The sequence below is a fragment of the Lycium barbarum genome, chromosome 6 (genome assembly GCF_019175385.1).
Source record: "Lycium barbarum isolate Lr01 chromosome 6, ASM1917538v2, whole genome shotgun sequence".
Lineage (NCBI taxonomy): Eukaryota > Viridiplantae > Streptophyta > Magnoliopsida > Solanales > Solanaceae > Lycium > Lycium barbarum.
Window position 1 is genome coordinate 125,208,894 of NC_083342.1, and position 6,500 is coordinate 125,215,393.

A 6,500-nucleotide genomic window follows, 5' to 3' on the forward strand; every position below is an offset into this window, starting at 1 on the left:
TCAATCAGAGTAAATGGGCGAGTCTTAGGGTTAGCTAATCCCTTAAGAAACATTAAAGAACAAGATTAATTAAATCAACAAAGACCCACTTCAATAGCAATAAAAATCATTCAATACATAAGCAAAACAAGAGTTTCATCCAATACTTTAATCATAGAATATTTCCATAAACAAGATTCAAGTGAAGAAAATAAATACTACACACTTAGATATACAATACAAAGCAAGGAATTGAAGAAATGAAGTAGAGGTTTAAGAAATGCTCAACCAAATCTTCAAATCATCAACCCCAAAGTATGGTGTAGGAACCCAGTCTCCAAAACTTGTATGAAATGGCCAAAGATGAGTTTTACAAACCCTAAAAGAGTATTTGTAACATTCCAAAACGGGAACAAATTGTGGACAAAAATGCCCTGCGTGCAGCACATGCTGCAGCAAGTGCCACTCGCAGGCACAACATGCTGCAGCAAGTGCTGCTCGCATGTGCTGCATTTGTAGACACGTGATTTTTGACCCTCTCCGTGTGTTTCACCTTATAGTGTTTAAATATTTCTTTTAATTTTAATTCTTGACGTGTCGATTTTATTCTATTTTTATTTAGTAGGCTTATTTGCGAAAATCAAAAAAAGAACAAAATATTTGCTATTTTTAGAGTATAAGTTTTGTATTTTAAAGAAAGAAAATTACAAAAATATGCTTTGTAGGTTTTAATTTTACTTAGACAATTATTTATTTTAAGATTTTTTTTTCTTTCTTTTCAGTTATCTAGAAATAGTTATTAAATATATATATATATATATATATATATATATATATATATATATATATTTGTTTTTATTTTTTTTATTTATTTATTTATTTTTGTTTACATTTAAAAAAAAATAAAAAATGAGCAAATAGAATTGTATCACTCACCACAAAATGACAAAGTTTGGTAACAAACCTTATCACAAAGGGGAGGGGTTCACGTGATAGGGAATAAATTATTGTTGCAGGTGGGGCCCACACAAAAAGAAAAATGAAAGAAAGAGGGAGAGAGCACGTGACAAAAGGGGATTCATTACTTTTATATAGGGCAATACAGATAATGATACAAAAAGGAGAGGCATATGAGGGAATCAGGGGATTGAGCCGCAAAAACAAATGAAAAAAAAACCTAGAATATAGGAACCTACAGCCACCATAACAAAAAGAAAAAAGGAGGGGCCGCTTGAGATCTTTCTTTTTTCCTTTTTAGTAGCTAAAACGTGTACCCAAGAATGATATAAAACTAAGAAAACTCAATACACCAAAAGACGATATAAGCAGCTCACCCTTTTAACTCCAAAAAAAAAAAAATCATCCATCATCTTCAAATTTTCCACAAACCACCGTGAACAACTCCTCCCCCTCGCCGGAAAAATCACCGGAAAATTCAACGAAAAAAAAAAATATATATATATATATATATTATCATCATCTTCTTTCAATTTTTTTTTCACCTTAAACAACAACCACCTCAAAAACCACACCATCGTTAGACCACTTAAATCTAAAATATCCATTTTCTTTTAACCAAAATTTCATTGACAGAGTTGAGTTGAGATTTCGGGTTTAGATCTAAAAAATATTCGACGCTGTTTTGGTCGGGGTTTTCCGGTTCAAAGCTCCGTTTGGCTATCTCATTCAAAGGAAAGTGTTATTTCCCACACTGAATGGTCCATTTCAATCTCAGTTTATTGCCTTCAATATTTTGGAATTTTGTAACAGTGTTTGTTTGTTACCTCTATTGAAGGTCCAATTCTTTATTTCCACGCTCTTTGGTCTTCCTATTTAGTTATATGCGTTTAGAGTGCTATTAATTCTTGCTATTTTCCGTTGATGTTTGAATTATTTTTTGTATGAATTTTTTTGTTTGCTGGTACTATCGTGATTGACCATTTCTATCCTAAAATAAGTTGCACCTCTCGGCTTAATGGAAAATTAGATAGCTGGTTGTTTAGTAATCTTTTAAAATTAATTTTATTATTTGGTAGGAGTAATTAAAGGTGTTAGTAACTATTGGGTCCGTTTTGGTATTCTCATTATATCATATCAATCACATAATTAGCAAGATGCGAATGTAATGTATGTTTCCATAAGCAGATTTTGTTTAACGGTGGCTCATTTTCGTTAGTATTTTATCATATTCAATTGAACGTATGAGACTCTTTCTTCTAGATTTGATGTGTATGTATGAATTGATCTGGAAACAAGTTTATAGCAGTAATATTCAGAGGGGTATGGATTTTTCTTTAAAAAATAATAGATAGGTGGGTCACGGTGGTAAACCTATTTTGAATTTTAGTCATTAGTATTAATTTCATTTGTGCGTTTATTTGAATGGGTCACTGGTTCATATTTATTTTTGGCTTATCATTTCAAAGCACGGATTAATGAGTTTAACTGTGAGATAACCGAGATGGGGTGCGAATTATTTCAAACTTCGTTGTCAAGTATAAAAGAAAAGAGTGATAAAACCAATTGTGAGGGAGCGAGATGGATTGCGAACACGTTTCAAAATTCATTGTCAAAAGAATGAAATAAATAAATAAATAGATAATAATAATTAATTTTAACCAAATAATTTTAAGTCTCAGATTTTAGAGACAAATAATTGCCTTTAACGCTAGACGAGCTTTAGGCACGTTTTAAGACGTTTGTTTCGATTAAGAATGCGGTTACGCATCTTATTTCGAGACATTTTTTTAATAACTCAAGGATGCGGTGACACACCTTGGCTAAATTCGTTTTAATAATTAATCTTGTTTCGAGTAAGAATGCAGTTATGCATCTTATTTTGAGACGCTTAAAAGATCCGGAATGCGGTTACGCATCCGAGTTAAAACCAATAAAAAGTTCAACAATAAAAGGTACGAGCAGATCAAGGCTCAGATACGTAATATATCCAAAAATTAATTTAAGCTAAGTATAAGTCGATAAAGCGACCGTGCTAGAACCACGGGACTCGGGGAATGCCTAACACCTTCTCCCCGGTCAACAGAATTCCTTACCCGGTCTTCTATTTTCGCGGACCATAATAAAAGAGTCACTTCCTTTTGATTAGGGATTCATAAGGTGGCTTGGAACAGCAAAACTCAATTCCAAGTGGCGACTCTGTAAATAAAATATTCCCTTTTCAAAACCGTCACTTCAAATGGAAAAACCCTTTAATAATAAAAACTTGCGCGGTTATAGCGCGGGAGCGCAAAAAAGGGGTGTGACATCTCTGGCGACTCTGCTGGGGAGTGTAACCAGAATTCGAGCTTTGTGATATTGCCTTATATTTGGCTTTTATTATTATTATTATTATTATTATTATTATTATTATTTGGATTTATTATGTTTTTGGCCTAATGTGCTAATTGCCGCTCAATTACCGCTTTGATATTGTTGAACTGTATTATAAAATGCCTTCTCTCGCACACCTTTCTGAGTCTCTGAAACACTTCACACACGGGCACAGGAATGCAGTTATGCATCCTAACTTTCTGTCAAGATAAAGCCGGAGCGTCTTGGCGCCCGGTGGAGGATTTTAGTCACACATGTTAGGCGGGACAGGATAAGCAATGAAGTCGGAATAGCACTGCTACCGACAGTATTGCCCCTCCCAGGCTCGAGTTGTCCGCTCGGGTGACCCAGTCTAGACACCTTTGCCATTAGGTCTTAAACCTAGCAAAACTGAAAACGCAGAACTGATATCCCTAGTAGGCTACGCTTATCTGCATCACGTGCATTTGACTTAGCGGGACTCGGCACAGGGGCCGGGTCTGACTTGGACAGGTGACCTTTTTATCAGACCAACATGTGCATCCAATGTGATAATTGTAATATACTTGGAAGGTGCCTGATTGTTGACCGGCTTTAGGATAACCAAGGGGATTTGAGAGAGATAAATATCACTGACTTTTGGGTCATTTTTTTTTAAAAAAAAAAAAAAAAAAAAAAAAAAGAGAAAAGAAAAGAGAGGAGGTCAAATATCATCCCCATTTTTTTGTTTTTGAGTTTATACGAACTACGCGAGCCTGATTCTCACCGTCTGTGAGATACGTAGGCAACTCTTTTCGAGTTCGGCCCCACCTTCTCAGGTTTGAGAGGTTCATTTGTGTCATTTGTGTAGTCCTTTTGTCCATTTGTGTCAGGTTAGTTTGTCAAAACAATAAAGATACTAAGTCACTTTGCAGAGTCCTTGTCATAAAATTAAACGTACCCACGAATCGGTGACAGGGTATTTAGACAAGTCACTCTAGGTTTTGTTTTCAAGTCCAATGTTGGGCAACTTTGTTGAGTTTTGCTATCTGGGTCACGGTAGACTGCTGTCAAAAAAAAAAAAAAAACATACGGAGATTGATTGTGATTTTTCTTGCCTTAGCTTTTAAAACCACATATTTTTCTATAAGTTTATTTGTCGTCCACGTGCATTCATGAGTCCAAGTCTAAAAAGGTCATTACTTTCATATCCAACAGGTCTATATGAGTCTTAACCATGTATTTACATCCATAGGTACAACATGTTTTATCCGGGCCGTGGGAAGTGTCAAAAGAGGAAGCGAGATGCGAGTATACCACTTCAGGTTGTTCATGAGGTCCCTTGGAAACTTTGGACATGGTGGAATGAAATGGATGTGCTAGAACACACAAAGATCTTTAAGCATATGGGGTTCTTGACCAACATTATGAAAATCGACCCTAGGAGGGACGTGATTGATGCTTTGCTATCCTTTTGGGACCCTACAAAGAATGTGTTCCGATTTTCAGACTTCGAGCTGACCCCTACCTTAGAGGAAATTGCTGGCTATACCGGACTTGGTGAGAACCTACACCGCCAAAAGCTTGTAGCCCCAAGACTTATTTCTGTGAACAGTTTCCTCACAAAAATGAACATCGCTAAGCGCAAAGAGGATGAGAAGAAAAAGGGCAAGGAAGAATTTCTGGATGAGGGTTGGGAATCCCTGGACAAAGGATGGGTTTCTTTAGAATTCTTGTATGAGAGGTACGGGAGAAGAGACGGGTTTGAGAGGTTTGGAAAGAGGCTCAGTAATAAAGGAAATTTTGAAATTTGGAAAGACCACAGTCGTTTTGCCTTCATGGTGGCATTTTTAGGAATAATGGTCTTCCCAAGACGGGGGCAGAAAATCAACATCCGTTTAGCTGGGATAGTAGACGTCTTGACCACAAAGAAGGATCATACCATTGTGCCAATGATCTTAGTAGATATTTATCGGGCCTTGACGGTATGCCAAAAGGGAAAGGGTTACTTTGAAGGGTGTAACATATTATTGCAAATGTGGATAGTGGAGCATATCTTCCGACCCCCTCACGTGGCAAGATTTGTTCATGATCGGAGTGATTACATTTCAAGCTATGAAACTAGGGTAAAGGATTATAAGCAACCGGACGGTGTGGAGGCATGGATTGGAGAATTTCGTTCATTAACGTCAGATAAGATCACTTGGAACTTCCCTTGGTTCCCTTGGAGAGAAGTCATATACACATCTACACATCGCCCATCTCTCTTATTGATGGGTATAAGGGGTGTTCAACCGTACGTACCATTACGAGTTTTACGACAATTGGGTCGGCGCCAGATAATACTTGTAGTAGAAGACATGACGAGTTTTGTATTTGAGGTAAGACCAGAAATCCCCTTGCCTGAAGGATTGGTTGTGGAGATTTGGAATGGCTGTCGGGTAATGACATTCGATACAATGGTTACCGAGCGTCATTCGGGGGAAGTGCATCCGGGATACCCTATATGGCTCGAGAACCAACCAGTTGTGAAAGTTCAACCCAAGAGATCCGCAAAAGGGCCAGTAGATTATGAAGCCGAAATGGACATAAAAATCGCGATGGCGATGAAGGAGCACCATGCCGCCAATCTACTCTTACAAGCAGATTTAGAGCGTGCTAGAGCAAGCTTGGCCCAACAACAAATGGAGTATGAGGAAAATATCAGACAAGCCCGTTCAGAAGTAGGAGCAGATTATCAATCCACACTACAAACTATAAACACAGACCTGGAGCACGCTAAGGATATAATTCAGCAGCGAGATGCAGAAATTGCCGAGGAAAGGGCCAAAACAACCGCACTACAGGGAAAGCTTCAACTGGCCACGATTAGGGGGTCACAGATAGCGAAACGTGCTAAAATTGTTAGACAAGGTTTGCAAGAGAGATTGGGCATCCTTGAAGAGGATATGCACCAGCAGCAGAATGAGTTTGAACGAAAAGAAGAACAGTTCAAAAAAGAGAAGGCTGAGTGGTTACGCTCCCAAGATAAACTTCACGAAGAATTGGAGGAAGCAAAAAGGAACTTGGCTCGCCAAAATGTAGGCTCTGATATGTCCCAGTTAATTCAGGAAAGGGAGATGTTACAGGAGAAATTAGAGTCAGTGACCGTGCGTGAGAAAAAGGCGAGAGAAGAGGCCGCTGCCCGTGAGTTAAGGATAAAATAATTAGAGTACAAATGTGAGACGGTTCGA